We start from the raw sequence: 21,697 nt of genomic DNA on the forward strand, positions 1-21,697 counted from the left end.
TTTGCTACTTATAAACTATTCAATCAATGATTTTTTACTAATGCATTCTAAGAGGACTTAGTGTGCATATTTGAAAGTGTAATATCTTAAAACCCACACCATGCCAACATAATACAGATTTTTATGAATCTTTTTTTTAAATGGGTTGAAAACCTTTGAAGTTGAATTTAGAAAAGAGAAAAGAAAACAAAACAGTGGGTGGTGTGATGTTAAAGCAGGTAGTGCACTCATCTTGTACATGGCCGACTAGGTTTTGATCCCTGGCACCACAAAGGGTCCCTTGAGAATGGCCAGAGTGATACCAGAATGAAGAGCCAGGAACGTTTTCTCTGTTGCAACAGTCACATTAATTTAGCGATAGCACAGCGGTAGGGCGTTTGCCTTGCACGCAGCCAACATGGCCGACCCGAGTTCGATTCCTCCGCCCCTCTCAGAGAGCCCGGCAAGCTACCGAGAGTTTCTCGCCCGCACGGCAGAGCCTGGCAAGCCACCCGTGAGGTATTTGATATGCCAGACACAGTCACAACAAAAATCTCCAATGGAGACATTACTGGGCCCTCTCGAGCAAATCAGTGAACAACGGGAGGGCCTTTACCTTTACCTTTTATAATTGTTGTTTGATTTAAAATTTTTGTTTTATTAGAATACATTCTTGTATTAAATCCAGTATGTTTATGGAATATTATAATTGAAGTACCTTGTATTTTTGGTAAAATGTGATATTTTTTTGAAAGAAGTAGAAATTTGATTAGGATATTTCATGACTTCCAAAATTTTGTTTTTCATATTATTTGGTGTTCTGTCTCAAAAAGCACTCAGGAAAATTTTTTTCCAGTTTCTAGAATTTGGATCTTTTAAATTATTCGAATTACTATTATAGTATAGGCCCTCCCGTTGATCATCGATTTGCTCAAGCGGGCCTAGTAACGTCTCCATTGGAGACTTTGTTGTTACTGTGTTTGGCATATCGAATATGTCATGGGGAGCTTGCCAGGCTCTGCCGTGCGGGCTCGATACTCGATACTCTCGGTAGCTTGCCGGGCCCTCTGAGAGGGGCAGAGGAATCGAACTCGGGTCGGCCATGTTGGCTGCATGCAAGGCAAATGCCTTACCTGCTGTGCTATCGCTCCAGCCCTAATACTTAAGTTATAAATGAAAATGATCCATTTGGATAAATAGGCTGACATTTCTCAACATTCAGAAAAATATGAAAAGCAAAAAATGCTGTATTTCATCATGTAGAAATGCATGAAAATCTTCTTTTGTTTTATTGGATTACCATGAGATACAGTTATGAAATTGTTTATGATTGGTTTCAGTCATACAGTGTACTGATTCTTGCACCATCACCAGAGTATTTCCCATCACCAGTGTCCCCCGTTTCCCTCCCACCTCCACTGCCCCCCTGAAGACATTCTCTCTCTCTCTCTCTCTTTCTCTCTCCCCTCTCTCTCTCCTCCCCCCCTTTGGGCATTATGCTTTGCAATACAGGTACTAAAATATTATCCTGTATATCCTTTAACCTTTTGGCACTCAGCTCTTGTCCAGAGTGATGATTTTCAACTATCATTGTCATAGTGGTCCCGTCTGTCAAAACTGCTCTCTCACCCTACCCATTTGAGGCAAGCACCCAACCATGGACCAATCCTCCTGGCCCTCATTTCTACATTTGGATGTTCATCTCATACTATTTTTGCTTTATTTATCCCACAAGTAAATGCAGTACTTAGGTCTGTCCCTCTACCTCTCATTTTATTCAGCATGATACTCTCCATGTTCATCCATTTATAACAAATTTCATGACTTTATTTTTTGGCAGCTGCATAGTATTCCATTATCCAGTTGTCTGTTCTTGAGCACTTGAGTTATTTGCAGCTTCTGGCTATTTTGAATATTGGTGCAATGATATAGAAATGCAGATGGCCAATATGAATTGTGTTTGGGGCCCCTGAGTTATATTCCCAAAATTGGTATTTCTGGGTCTTGCAAGCTCAATATCTACTTTTTTGAGGAAAGTCCATATTGTTTTCCAAGAAGGCTTAACCAGTTGGCAATCCCACCAACAATAAATGAGAATTCATTTCTCTCTGCACCCGTTCCAGCACTGGTTATTCTTGTTGTTTTTGATGTGTGCCAGTCTCTGTAGTGAGATGATATCTCATTGTTGTTTTTATTTGTATCTCCCTGAAGATTAAGTAAAAAGTAAAGTAAGTAAAGGCCCTCCCGTTGATCATCGATTTGCTCGAGTGGGCCCAGTAACGTCTCCATTGGAGACTTGGTTGTTACTGTGTTTGGCATATCGAACACGTCACGGGGAGCTTGCCAGGCTCTGCCATGTGGGCGAGATACTCTCGGTAGCTTGCCGGGCTCTCCGAGAGGGGCGGAGGAATCGAACTCGGGTCGGCCATGTTGGCTGAGTGCAAGGCAAACGCCCTACCGCTGTGCTATCGCTCCAGAAAAAGTATTTATTTATGTACCTTGGCATGTCTTTTGTATTTCTTCTTTGGGGAATGTTCTGTTCATATCTTCTCCCAATTTTTTAATGGGGTTGGATATTTTTTTCCTTGTAAAGTTCTACCATGCTTTCTATATCTTTGATATTAACCCCATATCAGACGGTTGTTTGGTAAATAATTTTTCCCATTCCATAAGCTTTCTTTGTACCTTTGTCACTGTTTCCTCTGAGGTACAGAAGGTTCTTAGTTTAGTGTAATCCCATTTGTTTATCTTTGCTTCCACTTGTGTGGTCAGTGGTGTTTCATCTTTGAAGGAAGATGCCTTTAGCTTCAGTGTTATGGAGGACTCTGCCTATGTTTTACTCTATCTACCTCATAGATTCAGGTCTGATGTTGAGGTCTTTAATCCATTTTGACTTAACTTTTTGGTGTGATGGTAGGAAGAAGTCTGAGTATACATTTTTTTTTGCATGTAGCTGCCCAGTTTTCCTAGGTCCACCTGTTGAAGAGGCTCCCTTTGCTCCATTTTATATTTCTCTCTCTTTTATCCAAGATTAACTGATCATACATGTGAGGATCTGTGTCAGGATATTCCATGCTATTCCATTGATCTGTCTTTATTTATTTTATTTAATTTCTTAAAATAATTTTTTTGCTTTACACTAAACACTATCCTCCCATTGTTCATCGATTTGCTCAAGCAGGCCCAGTAACATCTCCATTTTTTTTTGAGACTTGTTGTTACTGTGTTTGGCGTATTGAATATGTCACAGGTAGCTTGCCAGGCTTTGCCATGCAGGCGAGATACTCTCGGTAGCTTGCCGGACTCTTCGAGAGTGGTGAAGGAATCGAACCCGGCTCGGCCGGGCTGGCTGTGCTCAAGGCAAACGCCCCACCGCTGTGCTATCGCTCCAGCCCCACCCTGAACATGCCCGATCTCGTCTGATCTCAAAATTTTTGCTTACATTTTAATTATGCATTTTATTTTTAATTTAAATTATGCTTGTTGTTTGTTTCTGATTGATTTTATTTTCCATTTGGTCATGATAAAAATGATAGCACAGCAGGTAGGGTGTTTGCCTTGCATGCGGCCTGTCAGCCAATCCGACTTCAATTCCTCCACCCCGCTTGGAGAGCCCAGCAAGCTACCATAGTATCTCGCCTGCACAGCAAAGCCTGGCAAGCTCCCTGTGACGTATTCATTATGCCAAAAACAGTAACAAGTCTCACAATTTTTTGTCAGATGTTACTGGTACCCGCTCAAGCAAATTGATGAACAACGGGAGGACAGTTCTACAGGACAGTGCTACATTTTTATTTTTATATAAAATCCATGACTGTTTAGTGTAAAATTTCACAAACATGATCACGATCATCCTGTTGTTCGCCAATTGCCTCGAGCAGGCACCAGTAACGTCTCCTTCGTCCTAGCCCTGAGATTTTAAAAAGTGCCGTATTCAAGGCTCTTTCAGGGTTAGGAGAATGAGACCCATCATTGTTACTGGTATTTGGCATATTGGGTATGCCACGGGGAGTTTGCCAGACTCTGCCGTGTGGGCAGGTTACATTCGGTAGCCTGCCAGGCTGTCCAAAGTAAGAATGAGATAATAAGATGTCAGCTTCTGGGAGCTGGGTTTTATAGTCTCTGGGTGTTGGCCATTGATGGGATTACTCAGTGCTGGGGGGTCAGTTGGTGGGTGTGACCCCTGCCGACTGGAAGATGGAGGATCTGGGTGGAGATGCTCAGCCCCGATCCAAGAAGGCTTGGAGATCTCAGGCCCAGGACCCTCATGGGGGCCTTTGTTCCTCTGCTGGTACCTTCATGCGTGTGGAGAGTGGTCTCAGCATGGTAGTGGCTGGTTCTGGAGGTCTTCGGCTGCTGGAGCTCTGCTCGGGGTGGGGAGGGAAACTCAACCCGCCCCCCCTCCAAGAGGCCCCGGCGAGGACAGTCAGGCAGTGGGGCAGGAGACTCTGAGCTGTTTCTTCCGGGAGCTGGGTTTTATAGTCAGTGTAAAATTTAAATGGGTCAAATTCAACCTTTTTTAGAAGTCAAGTTTTTACACCATTTTTTGTTTTCTTAAAAAAATAAAATTTATTATTCCATTTTATTTCTTTCATGTTATATTTTTTCTAAAGTCTTGAGTAATGATATGCTACATTTCCCAACTTTTTCTCATTTAGCTTTAAAAGTAGGAAAACAACTGGACAGATAATTGAAGGGTTAGGGCAGTTGTCTTGCATTTGACTGACCCAGGTTCCATCCCAGTTAACATCCCCTGAATCTCCTGAGGAGTCATTAGTGTGCACAGACCCAAGAGGAAGCCATAAACACTGCCAGATATGTACTCAAAAACAAAATAAAAGAAAATTTAGATGTGTATTTTGGTTCATCTCACACATTTGCAAAAGGTTTTTGAGGTGGCAATCATTATACAACATAGTACATTTCAAAGTGTACAATATGGCATGATATGTTAATATGTACAAATTTAATGTGCAAATTAACATATCTGTTGCCTGCTAAGTTTCCAAGTGGACCTGTTTGATAATCTCTCCAGACACAATGATCTCATACTAATAATATGACCATGCATTTTGTCATGATTTCTTTTGGGTATTTTTAAGGTGGGAATGTCACACCTGCTAGTAGAGGGCAGGGGCTGTTTCTATGTCCTTGGGGAACCATACAGTACTTGAGCTTGAACCCAACTACCCTGAATGTGACGCAACTTAGCTCACTGAGCTTTCTCTGTAGGCCTACAATGAACATTTTTACATAAATATGGGTGTCACACATGCTTTGCTTTCTCTAGGGTATAGATCAGTATTGAGGCTCTTCGTCTTCCTAGAACGAACAGACGCCATTGGGCTACACTAGCACGTGACAGGGACAAATGGAGACATTACTGGCGCCCGCTCAAGCAAATCGACAACTAACGGGAAGTCAAGTGATCAAGTGATAGATCAGTAGTGAAAGAGATGAATCACATCCTAAGTAAAATAAAGCAAATGAGTTGTTATTCATTATTTCCCAAATAAATAAGCAATTTAACATTATATCAGAAGGATATGAGAGTCCCAGTTCAACTCTTTCTGAAGCTTGGAATGGCTAGTAGTTTTCATTGTAACCCTTCTGAAGAATATGCAGGGATGTGTAAACACACAAAAAAGGACGGGCTAAGGGACGGCAGCGGCCTATCTCTCCGCTGCCTGCGTTCGGTCGTCTCAGGCCATTTACCCACTCCAGGGAGGTCGATGGCGATAGTCAGGTGAAGGAAGGAAATGAGGGCTGAGCTGGTTGGTCTTAGTAGAAATTTATTACATGGAAGAAGTGTATGTTATAGAGGCCCCAGGATCTCTCAAGCACATGCTGTGCTCCTTTGTTCTCTCTGCTTCTGTCCCCATTCTCTCAGCCCGTGTTCCCCATTCTCTCAGGCACGTGTTCCCTGGTTCTCTAAGGCACGTGTTTCCCAGAGAGCCCTGAAATCTCCCTTATATAGATCATGGTACTTCTAAAGGGCAATATAGTGATGTCATCAAAAGGAATTACAGAAAGAACATTGAGGTGGGAAAACATACATTGTTTCTTTACATCTGCAGGCCAGTAATCTTGGCCTCCAGAAAGAAGATACAAAACCAAGACTGAGACCTTTCACAAGCTACAAGCACTTGGATTCCCATCCCAAAGACGAGTCTGCTAGAGCTTGAAATCTACATCCCAAAGATAAGTACCTGAGTTTTGCATCCCAAAGACTAGCCTGCCTAGAGCTGGGAATGTACATCCCAAAGATCAGGCCTGGCTAGCACCTGAGATTACTGAAAGAAAAGGGAAACTGCCTCTTACAATATACTGAAATTATTTACTGAAGGCAGTTGAAGGGGAGAAATTTTCAGTCTCATCCAAGCTAGTCAGGACACAGGGGAAAGCTGCTTCTAGTACAGATTCTCATTTAGCAGATCGACTCACCTTAGAATGGAATTCCCTGGGTGTGTTTCTCTTCTTGTCCAACAAACATATAAGCATACATAATATAAATCATTTTGTATGGACACAGTAAGAAATACCTTAAGCTTATAAAATTGCTCTCCTAGGGCCATCTCAATTTCAGACTACAGTGCCCAGGCCAGATAGTCTTTCCTATTCCTAGCAGGGTCCTAGTCTCGTTGTTACTTTTGCATCATGACAGCATTTGCCTGTGATCAAACTCTTAACCTATAGTTAATAATCGTGGCATCTTGGCCTGGCCCATCTCGATGCCAGTGTAGTACATAACTTACTGGCTTGCTCTGGTTCCATCTAGTCCCTCTTTGGGACCCTGCCCTTAGGGTGCTAGGAAGTGAGGGCTGTTAGGGCGCAGATCGTGATCTCCCTTTAATGACAAAGAGACTCCAGAGACTGCAAACAGCAAGCAAGGTTTATTGTAAGACTGGCTAGCCAGGGTCAAGCCGCCTACACAGACACGCAGGTCAGTTAGGTGAGGCAAGACCCCGAACCTCTTCAAAGGGGATCTTATATAGGCCTTCACTGGCCGTTACAGCAAAGCCCGCACATTTCATAGCCAATAGATTTGTAACAACATATGCTTTCCTAACCAATCCAATTAAGGGTACATCACTCCTTAGCCTATAGATTCAAAGATCAGCATTTACGTACATAGGCATTGTGACTAGTGGGCATCAGGTAACTGGGACATTTGGTTATCACCTGGCTTCCTTTGATTCTCAGCCCTGCATTCCGGAGGTGGATAAGGGAAGAGTTCCTAAGGGAGGTAACAGATAAGGAGGGCCCAAAAAATGGTTCCCGACTTTACGTTCCAACAGGGAAGAGTTTCATTCTAAAGCTTCGCTAGGGAGGGGGCAGGAAAAGGAGAGTTACTAACTTATAGAGTTTTAACTCTGGAATCTCCCTCAGGGTCCCTAGGGACCTAACAAGGGCAACAGAGGCTTAAGTTGAGAAAACAGATGCCCGGGAGTGAATAATATTCAAGGCCAATTAAATCCTAAATTACAAAGCATAATATTAATTATCTTCCTGTATCTATACAAAAAGGACATTGCATTAAACTGCTCAAAAGACATAAGGAGAGGAGAAAGGCAGTATTAACTTACAGTACAAGTTCAGTGTCCTAGAAGGATCTGACCTTACAAATTGGTTGGGGAAGAGAGCATAGAAGTGGTTACAGACAAACATAGTAATGGGAATGACTTGGGAGCACTGTGATGGGTGCAACCCGATAAACCTAAGATCCTTGTTGTGTAAACACACAAAAAATAAAAGGCCTACGGTCAGGCCGTTTCCCCACTCCAGGGAGATCGATGGCGATGGTCAGGCGAAAGAAGGAAACGGGGGCCAGGCTGGTTGGTCTTAGCAGCAATTTATTACATGGAAGAGATGTATGTCATGGAGGCCCCAGGATCTCTCAAGCACGTGCACCTTTGTTCTCTCAGCTTCTGTCCTCAGCCCCATCTTCCCAGGTTCTCTGATGCATGTGTCCCCCCCACCCCCCCAGAGCCCTGAAATCTCCCTTAAATAGATCATAGTACCTCTAAAGGGCGCAATATAGTGATGTCATCAAAAGGAGTTACAGAAAGAACACTGAGGCAAAACATACATTGTTTCTTTATATCAGCAGGCCAGTAATCCTGGCCTCACCTTTTTACAAACTACAAGCACTTGGATTAGCACAACAAAGACCAGTCTGCTAGAGCTTGGAATCTACATCTCCAAAATCAGCCAGCCTGGAGCCAGGCATCTACATCCCAAAGATCAGGCCTGGCTTAGCACCTGGGATCTGCATACCTAAGGCCAGCTAGGTTCCTCTGAGATAAGAGAAACTGCCTCAATATACTGAAATCATTTACTGAAGGCAGTTTGAAGGGGAGAAAGTTCAGTCTCATCCAAGCTAGTCAGGACACAAAGGAAAACTGCTTCTAGGATGTGTTTCTCCTCTCCTTGTCCAACCAACATATAAGCATACATAATATTAATCATTTGGTATGGATACAGTAAGAAATACCTTGATCTTATAGAATTGCTCTCCTAGGGCCATCTCGATCTCAGACTGCAGTGCTCAGGCCAGATAGCTTTCCTATTCTTAGCAGCAGGGTCCTAGTCTCATCATTACTTTTGGATCATGACAGCATTTGCCTATGATCAAACTCTTAACTTATAGTTAAGAATCGTGGCACCTTGGCCTGGACCATCACGATGCCAGGGCAGCACATAACTTACCGGCCTACCCTGGTTCCATCCAGTCCCACGTCGGGACCCTGCCCTTGGGGTGCTAGGAAATGAGGGCAACTGAGGCTTAAATTGAGAAGGCAGATGCCCAGGAGTGAATAATATTGAAAGCCAATCAATTCCTAAGTTACAAAGCATATTAATTAATTGTCTTCCTGTATCTATACAAAAGGACATTGCATTAAAGCAAGCTATTCAAAAGACATAAGGAGAGGAGAAAGGCAATATTAACTTACAGTACAGCTTCAGTGTCTAAGAAGGATGAGACCTTACAAATTGGTTGGGGAAGAGAGCATAGAAGTGGTTACAGAAAGACAAAGTAACAGGAGTGAGTCAGGAGCACTGTGATGGGTGCAACCTGATAAACCTAAGCTCCGTGTACTCCAACACCTTGTACTTCAACATCTCCCCCTTTTCTGTTTACAAAAACACAAAATTTTGAAATAGAGGAACAATTCCTTGTACTCCAACACAGGGATGCCTCATGCCGCTCTAGATTGCATGGGAATAACCAAACCACTGACCTTTCTGACAAAGGCATCCACAATAATTAGAGAAAATGTAATACTACTCCTTTCTTCCCCATTCACTTTTGCGTGTAGTTAGTTGTGATTGCTAGGTAGGATTTCTCTAAATACTATGGAGCACTTTGGAGACTAGGGAACACTTTACTTACTTTTGAGAGTCAGTTCACAATCACGATCACGATCATCCTATTGTTCATCGATTGCCTCGAGCAGGCACCAGTAACGTCTCCTTCGCCCTAGCCCTGAGATTTTAAAAGTGCCATATTCAAGGCTCTTTCGGGGTTAGGAGAATGAAACCAATCATTGTTACTGGTATTTGGCGTATTGAGTACACCATGGGGAGTTTGCCACACTCTGCTATGTGGGTTGGTTACATTCGGTAGCCTGCCAGATTGTCCAAAGCAGGGTTTTATAGCCTCTGGGTCTTGGCCATTGATGGGATTACATGGCGGGGTGGGGGGTGGGGGGGGTGGGGAGAAGCAGTTGGTGGGTGTGACCCCTGGAGCTGGAGGATCTGGGTGGAGGATGCTTAGCCCCTATCCGAGCAGGCTTGGAACACTTTACTTACTTTTGAGAGTCAGTTAGTATGGGAGTAAGTAATCTTATACAAATGAGGTATTGAGTTATTTTGAAGCTACATCTCAGGCTCTGAGAGTTCTGATTCAGCTACAATTTTCAGCTTAACCATTGGAATACTCAATCATCTCTTTTGAATTTATAAAAGATTTAAAGTGAAAAGGTGATGTCAAATTTGGGTTTCACAGCTTGGACTTCTGTTTTTGGGATCCTGTCTCATCCTTGGTGTCTTAAAACAATATCTTTACTATTTTCTAGTTTTCTTAGTTTTACTTAGTAAAATGGTTGGCCTTATAGGCTGACCTGCCTTTGCTGGCAGAGTCATTCTACATATATTATTCTTTAAAATATAAATTGGTTTGTAATATTTTTCTTCCTACAGTGAAGTAACACAAGTTATATATTAAGAAGATGAACAAGTTATTTCAAAAGAACTTGTTCCCAATGTTACCTGGGAATGCTATCCTTTTGTTATCATTGATAAATTCCCTTCCATTTAACATTTTCATTAGATTCATAATTATTTTCTCAGTTTCCACTTTGTTATGAGTATGTTCAGATGTTCTAAGTAAATCCATTTAAATAATAAAATAGATTGGGAAAAATAAGGGCTAGGATATAGTGTGTACTTGTTCTTATTTTAACCTAAATTCGTGATATCTGATTGCATATCAACCCTCTAAATAACTATAAAGGATTTGGAAGCAATTTCATCAAATCACAATCTCAGACTAAGTCAGTGTAATAAAATTACCCATTTTTGGAAAACAATGAACTATATTTATACATAAAACATACATGTATCTTGAAAATATTAATATTTAACCAAAAATAGAATCAATGACAAACTAAGACATATATATTCATGTATGTATTGGAGATGGTCATGTGATCAAGACTCTAGGTAACTCAGACCATCTGTACAACTAAGTTGAACATGGATAGCTTTCTTTTCTTCTAAAGAAGCACTATAGTCAGATGTCTTACTTACAGCCAGAGCAATGAGTAGAAATCAGTAAACTTAAAAGGCTGCAGCTTAAGACCTAGACACAGGAAACACTAATCATTGTTTATGTATGATGAAAATCAGGCTAGGAACGTGCAGGTTCTTCTGGGTTTGAGTGGAACACTGAGGATTATTGTTTGGGAACAGCAGTGAACCCACTAACTCTTAACCAGGCTCTACTTTGAACCATTTGGATCTCTGTTTGGGTTGCATAAATCCACAACTAATAACGTTGGTAGTTGCTCAGCCTGAGTGAAATTAAATTAGAATTATCTCTACAATTTTTACGTATAGATTCTGCCATAAAAGTAAAAATGAACAGTAAAAGAAAGATGAGTCCAGAATCCAATTGAAATAACAATGGAAATAATATCCCAAGGAAACCAAAATAAAGAAATATTGGCATTAATAAAAGAATAGCTTTCTAAAAAATTTATAATTACTAGAAATAAAAATAATTTCCAAAGAATTGAGAATTACCCTAAATCAGGTCTTGTTTCATGTACTTTGCAGTTATATAATTAAGTACCTAAATACATAGGATTATCTGCCTCAAAAAATGAAATATCAAAGTGAATTTTTGTTCAAAACTTATCAAAATGATATATCCTTCTGTATCTCCAGTTACAGTGAATTTATCTGGGGTTTTATTTTTTGTTGTTTGTTTTGTTTTTTTATTTTACTTGTGCTCTACTCTGAGGCAGATCTTGGATCCTTATACCAGGTTTTTGAAATCAATTTTGACATTAATTCCATGCTTAATTTTACATGGTGTTTAATTTTTGTTTTCTATACTATTTTTATGCTATTACTTTCAAACTGTGTTTCAATCAAAGTACTTCATATATCCAAGGAAGTTTTTTTCCTCTGAAAAACTCAATGTTAACTGGAATGACCTTTTAATTTTAATATTATGATCATATTTGTTTTAATGTTGGCCATTTTGTCATTCTTTAAAAAAAAATCCACCTCCCCCAATCCCAATAAATAAATGATGTAAAAAATGCACCATCACCCAGCACCCATTTTTTCTATTGTTTTTGAGTTGCACCTGGTGGTGCTCAGGGCTTACTCCTGGCTGTGTTTAGGGATCACTCCTAGTGGGGCTCAGGAGACCATGTGTGGTACCAAGGATAGAACCGGGGTTTGCCACATGGAAGACTAGTGCCCTACCCATGCTACTACCCCTCTGGCCCTTTCCTCTATCTTTGAAATTTGTGTGTCTCCTTATTTGCTTGCTTGGGTTGGGAGATGCTCCCAAGCTGTGCTAAAACATTTGACAGGTGCCCTCCTGGAGATACATAGCTCAATGCCAAGGCCTGAGGCAGCTGTGCAGAAATCTCCTAGCAGTGCCCAGTTAACTCCATGGCCACATACTGAGTTATAATTGGAGTCTCCTGGCCATGCCCTTTGATGACAAGACGTTCTTCTTGTGCACAGGATTGAATGTGCATAGGATACATGCCTACCCCAATGCTATCTTCCGGCTCTGCACTTTTATCTATTTCTGCTTAAAATCTTGTGCACGAACGCTTTCTGAAAACTTGCTCCTTCACGGGATGGAAATTATTGTTATTATTAGGATTCTGTACCGAGTTAAGCAAACTTTGTAACCAATATAGTTATATTACTACAAGGGATGCTTCAAAATACATTCCTGGGGTGAAATTCAGGGTAAATGGTATTATCAACTGCCAAGAACAAAGAGCGCTATCTGATTCACAACACACCCTAGCAGCAGCACCACGCCTCTTTCCTGCACCCCTCCCTCCGGCCCCCTCCACTCCTTCCGATCCCCTTCCCTCCCCCTGGTCCCCTCTCCTTCTGGCCCGGTTCCCTCCTTCCGGTCCCCTCAGCTCTTTTCAGCCCCCTTTCCATCTTCCTGCGCCCCCTCCTTTCGGTCCCCATTCCTCCTTCTGACCCCTCCGCTCCAGCCGGTCCCCTCCCTCCTTGCGGTCCCCTCCCCTCCAGCCAGTCCCCTCCCTGCTTCCGGTCTCCTCCCTGCCTTCCGTTCCCCTCCCCTCCAGCCAGTCTCCTCCCTGCTTTCGGTCCCCTCCCTCCTTCCGGTCCCCTCCCCTCCTTCCGGTCCTGCCCCTCCTGCTGGCCCCCTCCCCACCTTCCGGTCTCCTCCCCACCTTCCGGTCCCCTCTCCTTTCGGTCCCGTCCCCTCCTGCTGGTCCCCCTCACCTCCAGCCGGTCCCCTCCCCTCCAGCCAGTCCCCTCCCTCCTTCCGGTCCCCTCCCCTCCAGCCGGTCACTCCCCTCCAGCCTGTCCCCTCCCTCCATGCGGTCCTCTCCCCTCCTTCCGGTCCCCTCCCTCCATGCGGTCCCCCCCTCCTGTCGGTCCCCTCCCTCCTTCCGGTCCTTTCCCCTTCTTCCGGTCCCTCCCCGCCTTCCGGTCTGCTCCCTCCTTCCGGTCCCCTCTCCTTTCGCTCCCATCTCCTTCCGGTCCCCTCCCCTCCAGCTGGTCCACTCCCCTCCAGCCCGTCCCCTCTCCTTCCGGTCACTCCCCTCCTGTCGGTCCCCTCCCTCCTTCCGGTCATTTCCCATTCTTCCTGTCCCTCCCCACCTTCCGGTCTGCTCCCTCCTTCCGATCCCCTCTCCTTTCGGTCCCGTCCACTCCTGCCGGTCCCCTTCCTCCCTGCGGTCCCCTCCCTTCATGCGGTCCCCTCCCTCCTTCCGGTCCCCTCTCCTTTCGGTTCCCTCTCCTTTCGGTCCCCTCCCCTCCTGCCAGTCCCCCTCACCTCCAGCCGGTCCCCTCCCCTCTAGCCAGTACCCTCCTTCCGGACCCCTAGCCTCCAGCCGGTCCCCTCCCCTCCTGCCGGTCCCCTCCCTCCTTCTGGTCCCCTCCCTCCTGCCGGTCCCCTCCCTCCTGCCAGTCCCTCCCTTTCGGTCCTTTCCCCTTCTTCCGGTCCCTCTCCGTCTTCTGGTCAGCTCCCTCCTTCTGGTCCCTCCCCTTCTGTCGGTCCCCTCCCCTCCTGCCAGTCCCCTCCCTCCTTCCGGTCACCTCCCCTCCTTCCGGTCCCTCCCCTTCTGTCGGTCCCCTCCCCTCCAGCCAGTCCCCTTCCTCACTGCGGTCCCCTCCCCTCCTTCCGGTCCCTCCCCTCCTCTCGGTCCCCTCCCTCCATGCGGTCCCCTTCCTCCCTGCGGTCCCCTTCCCTCCTTCCGGTCCCTCCCCTCCTCCCGGTCCCCTCCCTCCTTCCGGTCCTTTCCCCTTCTTCTGGTCCCTCCCCGCCTTCCGGTCTGCTCCCTCCTTTCGGTCCCCTCCCCTCCTGCCGGTCCCCCTCACTTCCAGCCGGTCCCCTCCCTCCTTCCGGTCCTTTCCCCTTCTTCCGGTCCCTCCCTGCCTTCCGGTCTGCTCCCTCCTTCCGGTCCCCTCTCCTTTCGGTCCCCTCCCCTCCTGCCAGTCCCCCTCACCTCTAGCCGGTCCCCTCCCCTCTAGCCAGTACCCTCCTTCCGGACCCCTACCCTCCAGCCGATCCACTCCCCTCCAGCCGGTCCCCTCCCCTCCTGCCGGTCCCCTCCCTCCTTCTGGTCCCCTCACCTCCTGTTGGTCCCCTCCCTCCTGCCGGTCCCCTCCCTCCTGCCAGTCCCTCCCTTTCGGTCCTTTCCCCTTCTTCCGGTCCCTCTCCGTCTTCCGGTCAGCTCCCTCCTTTTGGTCCCTCCCCTTCTGTCGGTCCCCTCCCCTCCTGTCGGTCCCCTCCCTCCTTCCGGTCCCCTCCCCTCCTTCCGGTCCCTCTCCTCCTCTCGGTCCCCTCCCTCCATGCGGTCCCCTCACCTCCAGCCGGTCCCCTTCCTCCCTGCGGTCCCCTTCCTCCCTGCGGTCCCCTCCCCTCCTTCCGGTCCCTCCCCTCCTCCCGGTCCCCTCCCTCCTTCCGGTCCTTTCCCCTTCTTCTGGTCCCTCCCCGCCTTCCGGTCTGCTCCCTCCTTTCGGTCCCCTCTCCTTTCGGTCCCCTCCCCTCCTGCCGGTCCCCCTCACCTCCAGCCGGTCCCCTCCCCTGTAGCCAGTACCCTCCTTCCGGTCCCCTCCCCTCTAGCCAGTACCCTCCTTCCGGTCCCCTACCCTCCAGCTGATCCACTCCCCTCCTGCCGGTCCCCTCCCACCTTCCAGTCCCCTCCCTCCTTTCGGTTCCAACTCCTTTAGGTCCCCTCTCCTCCTGTTTGTCTACTCCCTCCTGCCGGTCCCCTCCCTTTCGGTCCTTTCCCCTTCTTCTGGTCCCTCTCCGTCTTCCGGTCTGCTCCCTCCTTCAGGTCCCTCCCCTCCTGTCAGTCCCCTCCCTCCTGCCGGTCCCCTCCCTCCTGCCAGTCCTTTCCCCTTCTTCCGGTCCCTCCCCGTCTTCCTGTCTGCTCCCTCCTTCCGGTCCTTCCCCTTCTGTCAGTCCCCTCCCCTCCAGCCAGTCCCCTTCCTCCTTCCGGTCCCCTCCCTCCTTCCTGTGCCCTCCCCTCCTGCCAGTGCCCTCCCTTCTTTCAGTGACCTCCCTCCTGCTAGTCCCCTCCTGCCGATCCCCTCCCCTCCAGCCGGTCCCCACCCTCCTCCCGGGTCCCCTCTCCTCCTGCCGGTCCCCTCCCTCCTTTTTGGTCCTCTCCACTCCTGTTGGTCCCCTCCCTTCTTCCGGTCCCCTCCCCTCCAGCTGGTCCCCTCTCTCCTTCTGGTCCCCTCCCTCCTTCCGGTCCCCCCCCTGCCAGTCCCCTCCTCTCCTTCCGGTCCCCTCCGTCCTGCAGGTCCCCTCCCTCCTTCCGGTCCCCTCCCTCCTTTCGGTCCCCTCCCCTCCAGCCAGTCCCCTTCCTGCTTCCGGTCCCCTCCCCTCCTTCCTGGTCCCCTCCCCTCCTTTCGGTCACTCCTCCTGTCGGTTCCCTCCCCTCCACCGTGTCCCCTCCATGCTTCCGGTCCCCTCCTCTTCCTCTGGTCCTCTCCCCTCCTTCCAGTTCTTTCCCCTCCTGCTGGTCCCCTCCCTCCTTCCGGTCCTTTCCCCTTCTTCCGGTCCCTCCCCAACTTCCGGTCCCCTCCCCTCCAGCCAGTCCTCTCCCTGCTTCCGGTCCCCTCCCCACCTTCCGGTCCCCTCCCTCCTCCTTGTCCACTCCTTCCTTCCGGTCCCCTCCCCTCCTTCCGGTCCCTCCCCTCCTCCCGGTCCCCTCTCTCCTTTCGGTCCTTTCCCCTTCTTCCGGTCCCTCTCTGCCTTCCGGTCTGCTCCCTCCTTCCGGTCCCCTCTCCTTTCTGTCCCATCTCCTTTCGGTCCCCTCCCCTCCAGCCAGTCCCCTTCCTGCTTCCGGTCCCCTCCCCTCCTTCCGGTCCCCTCCCTCCTGTCGATCCCCTCCCCTCCAGCCGGTCCCCTCTCTGCTTCCGGTCCCCTCCCTCCTGCCAGTCCCCTCTCTCCTTTCGGTCCTTTCCCCTTCTTCTGGTCCCTCTCCGCCTTCCGGTCTGCTCCCTCCTTCCGGTCCCCTCTCCTTTCTGTCCCATCTCCTTTCGGTCCCCTCCCGCCAGTCCTCTCCTTCCGGTCCCCTCCCCTCTAGCCGGCCACTCCCCTCCAGCCAGTCCCCTCCCTCCATGCGGTCCCCTCCCTCCTGCCGTTCCCCCCTCCTTCTGGTCCCCTCCCTCCTTCCGGTCCTTACCCCTTCTTCCGGTCCCTCCCCGCCTTCCGGTCCCCTCCCCTCCTTTCGGTCACTCCTCCTGTCGGTTCCCTCCCCTCCAGCCTGTCCCCTCCATGCTTCCGGTCCCCTCCCCTCCTTCCGGACCAGTGCCCTCCTCTTCCTCTGGTCCTCTCCCCTCCTTCCAGTTCTTTCCCCTCCTGCTGGTCCCCTCCCTCCTTCCGGTCCTTTCCCCTTCTTCCGGTCCCTCCCCAACTTCCGGTCCCCTCCCCTCCAGCCTGTCCTCTCCCTGCTTCCGGTCCCCTCCCCACCTTCCGGTCCCCTCCCTCCTCCTTGTCCACTCCTTCCTTCCGGTCCCCTCCCCTCCTTCCGGTCCCCACCCTCCTTCCGGTCCCCTCCCCTCCTGCTGGTCCCTCCCTCCTTTTTGTTACTCTCCACTCCTGTTGGTCCCCTCCCTCCTTCCTGTCCCTTCCCCTCTAGCCGGTCCCCTCCCTCCTTCGGTTCCCTCCCTCCTTCTGGTCCCCTCCTCTCCTACCGGTACCCTCCTCCTTCCGGTTCCCTCCCCTCCTGCCAGTCCCCTCCCTCCTTCCGGTTCCCTCTCCTCCTGCCGGTCCCCTCCCTCCTTTTTGGTCCTCTCCACTCCTGTTGGTCCCCTCCCCTCCTTCCGGTCCCCCCCCTCTAGCCAGTCCCCTCCCTTCTTCCGGTCCCCTCCCCTCCAGTTGGTCCCCTCTCTCCTTCTGGTCCCCTCCCTCCTTCCGGTCCCCCCCTCCTGCCAGTCCCCTCCTCTCCTTCCGGTCCCCTCCGTCCTGCAGGTTCCCTCACCTCCTTCTGGTCCCCTCCCTTTTTCCGGTCACCTCCCCTCCTTCAGGTCCACTCCCTCCTGCAGGTCCTCTCCCCTCCTGCCGGTCTCCTCCCTCCTTCTGGTCCTCTCCCCTCCTTCTGGTCCACTCCCCTCCTTCTAGTCCACTCCCCTCCTGCTGGTCCCCTCCCCTCCTGATGGTCCCCTCCCCTCCTGACGATCCCCTCCCCTCCCTCCGGTTCCCTCCCCTCCTTCCGGTCCCCTTCCCCTTCTGCCCGTCCTCTCCCCTCCTGCCGGACCCCTCCCCTCCTGTCGGTCCCCTCCTCTCCCTCTGGTCCTCTCCCCTCCTTCCAGTTCCTTCCCCTCCTGCCGGTCCCCTCCCTCCTGCCATTCCCCTCCCCTCCTGCCGGTACCCTCTGCTCCTTCCGGTCCCCTCCCCTCCTGCCGGTCCCCTCTGCTCCTTCCGGTCCCCTCCCGTCCTGCAGGTCCTCTCCCTCCTTCCAGTCCCCTCCCCCTCTCGACTTTCTGCCTTCTTCCTTCTGGCCCCGTTCCCTACATCCGACCACCCCTCCTTCTGGCCACCCTCCCTCTTTTCAACTCCTTTTCTTCTTCCAGCCCCCCCCCCCCCCCACACACACACACACCTGCCTGCTCCTTTTGACCCCCTTCCCTTTTTCCAGCCCCTCTCATTTCCTTTGATCTCAGTTTGCACTTTGGGTTCTGTTTCCGCTAGGGGCCATTTGGCTGTAGGACTTTAACGGCCCAGTTCCTGTGGCACTTCCGGTACTAATTGCAAACCAGACAGCTGACATCTTGCTTAGGTTTTGCATTTGAGGATTCACATTAAGGTTCTGAGATAAGTTGGCCGAATAAAGAATCTCTATTTGTAAGTCTATTTTTCCGTTGAGGTTGGACAGTATCGGCTCCATTATTTCGGGTCTCTTGATTCTGCTAGCAAGGTCTCAAACCCATTCTAGGAAGGTAACGTATTTTCTCAGTTTCGAACTTTATTCATATTGGTTTATCAATATGAATAGTTTTCAAACATGCCTTATAGGTAGTATTTAGCTAAGAGGTTTTAAAATTTTTGTGACCCAGAGCCATAGTACAGTGGATAGGGTGTTTGCCTTGCATGAGGCACGTGGTGCACTAGGGCTGATCTGCAGGATTGCACATAGTCCCCAAGCACTGCCAAGAGAAATTCCTGAGCGCAGAACTGGGAATAACCCCTGAGCATGGCTGGGTGTGACCCAAAGTCCCCCACCAAAATAAATAAAATTTAAAGAGTGGGTTGATCTCTAAATTTTTCATAAAATGAATGGTAACTTCTGGCTAGATATATGGCTCAAATCGGTAGAGCATGCAGGATGCCCTGAGTTCAACCCCTGCCCTAATGCTGCTCCAATGCCAAAGCCCCACAGGAGAACTAGTCATGAACTGACAAAATGCATAATAACAGCATGGAACTTATATCACCCCAAAGAATATATTTATTCTATATAATATCAACTAAGATTCTCCTTTGGAAATCATCTATTATTAGAAAATATATGCATATATACATAACCAGTACATAAATGTACATATATTTTATGTGTGTTTTTATATGTATAATAGGATGCATACTAGAATCAAATCCAGTATAGGGAATCTATTGAATGTGAGTCAAAGTAACAAGAACTTGAGGCTTATATGAGAACACACAGAAATATCTAATATGTTCTAATTTTGGTAGTTAAATCATTGTGAGATGATATACTTACAAATTCATTTATTGAAATGGATATGCAGTACAAGCAAAAATAAGTGCTACTTAGCAATTGCATTATACAATATGCTTCATACTTAGCAGAAATTAAATAACAATCTTAGAACCTTTTTTAGACATTGATGCCAGACTTTTGAGGGAGTAAAAATGGTACCAAGTTTTTGGAAATTGCTTGATACTTTTTAACCTATATTTTAAATTTGCCAGCCTTTTCCCTTTTGTAGTTGCCATTCTGTGACTGATACAACTTGTCAAATGTGCAAAACAGATGGATAAATAAAGCAAAACAAAACAGCTGGCTTTTTTTTTCATTTTTATTTTCATTGAATCACGGTGAAATAAAACATTACAAAATTGTTTATGATTGCATTTCAGTCATACAATGGTCCAACACTCATCCCTCCAGCAGTGTAATTTCCCAGCACCAGTGTCCCCATTGTCCCTCCCACCCCTTCAAAAGCCACCACCACCCCAGCCTGCCTCTATGACAGGCACCTCTCTTCTCTCTCTTTCTCTTTCTCTTGCTCATTTTAGGCATTATGGTTTGCGATGCAGATGCTGAAATGTTATCATATATATACCTTTACCTGCTTTCAACACTCAGTTTTTGTCAGAGTGACCATTGCCACCTAGTATTGTCATAATGGAGCCTCCTGTATCCTGTAATTCTCCTCCATTTGGCCTATTTTCCCAGGCCTTGGATATTAGTTTTATACTGCATAACAGCTGTTTTTTAAGAGACTGTATTGTGTACATACTATAAACATCATGCAAATGTTACATTCAATCTTAAATAATTGCAACCCTACTCAGGGCATTTTTTTTTACAAATACACTTTATTTCTTCCCAAAAGGGCTCTAGGACATACTTTTATTTAAAAAATCAAACTATAATTTCACAAGTGCTGCATGCTATTATTCATGTAAAATAATATTAATAAATATTATGTTGTATTCTTCACTAGCAATCATGGTTTGTTTCTATTAAAAGATATACCTCTTCATTTTGGTGAATTGTATGCTACATGTTTTTGTAATGAATGAACTTCCACATAAAAAGAATATTACTATGATTCTTTTGAATTATATACTTTTTCATTAATTAATTTTGTTTTTTTGTGGGCAACACCCAGTGATGCCCAGGGCTTACAACTGGATCTGCTCCCAGATATCCCTCAAAGAGGGGTGCAATGGGACCTTCTGGGGTGCCAAAGATATGAACTGGATCAGCCATGTGCAAGGCAAGCATGCTACCTGCTGTATCTGCTCTCCAAACCTAAATTTAATTTGATATTTAAACTTTCGTTTGCAGTGCTGAGAATCAAGTAGCAGCACCTCTAATATGTAGGCATTTGTTCTACCATTGAGCTATGTTCCTGGCCCTACTTCAATTTTTAAGCAACAGAGCTAAATAGGGAAAAAAATGAGAAAATTGTACAAAATTTACTTGGACAACAAATTTATTTTAATTGTGAGCTTCTTATAAGTAGCTGACCTCTAATTATTGAAACCATTCAACTGGGAACCCCAAGTAAAATTGTCACAGAGAATGCTCTTTTACTACTAGGATTAAATGTCAAGTGTAGTGTATGTTTTATCTAATATTCTGGTGCCTTTTTTTTTTTGCTCTGATACCCAATAAAAATGACTACTAGTTAGCCTTAAATACTCTCACACAATTTCTCTATCAGTACGTAGCAAAAGACTTAAAATTATAATCTGATAGAGGGTTTTTATGTCATTTATGTGTACAAAATGTTTACTGGGAGTTAAGAGTGGAAAACATGTTTAGATTTACCTATGGAACCTGACATTATTGCCAAATGCAGTATTCCAATTTGTACCCATATTATTTTTAGAAATTCTGGAAACTTAAAGGATACAATTTTAAATAATGATGTTTTATTTCTTTTGTGTGGTCCATGCATTTTAAAACTTTTCCCTAATTGACATGACTAAGATCACCGTAATATTTTGAGCCTGTGTTAAATCCCTGGCATTGCATACAGTCCCCTGAGCACTGCCAGGTGTGGTCCAAGAAACAGAAAAAGAGAAAAAAAAAAGTGAGTAGAATTTCTAGTGGTTGATATTCTTGCCTCCATTGATCTCTTGATTTTCTTCACATAGCATCACTAATTATATGTTAACAGTTTTCTGATGTTGGTAAAAAAAACCATTACTGGATAGCAAGATTTTTAGATGATTTCTCTTACATGATATTACAGTGACATGATTTTTTCTTTTGTCAAAGTGATTTGAGTTTAAAATGTTAATCCAGTAAGATTCAATTCTTGAATTAAATGCAATCTCTCTTTGGGGCTATTATAAGTGCCGTGTGTGGTTTTCCTGTTTCTGTTTTGTAAGAAAGTACATGCAAGAGTGGTGCTTTTTGTGATTATATTGGAAAGTTCCCAGATCAGAATTCATGCCTTATAAAGCATTTTCAGGAAGAATTTTCCCTTATAGATAAAAATTAGATCAGGATTTTTCTAAAATTTTATGTGCTGTTTAAGCTGTCTTTTTGTTTTGTCATTTTACATGTGGTGATGAACCATTCTATATTTCAGGTGTTGATATGTATACCTTCTTTCCAGTCTCTTGCATAATCAATCTTGCCAGGATTTTTATTTAGTTACACCCTTTTCTCTATCCTCCAATTTAACCTCTTTTTTTTTTCTTTTTTGCTTTTTGGATCACCCCCAGCGATGCTCAGAGGTTACTCCTGGCTCTGTGTTCAGG

Source organism: Sorex fumeus, unplaced genomic scaffold, assembly GCF_029834395.1.
Source record: "Sorex fumeus unplaced genomic scaffold, SorFum_2.1 ptg000086l, whole genome shotgun sequence".
In the NCBI taxonomy this organism is placed as follows: Eukaryota; Metazoa; Chordata; class Mammalia; order Eulipotyphla; family Soricidae; genus Sorex; species Sorex fumeus.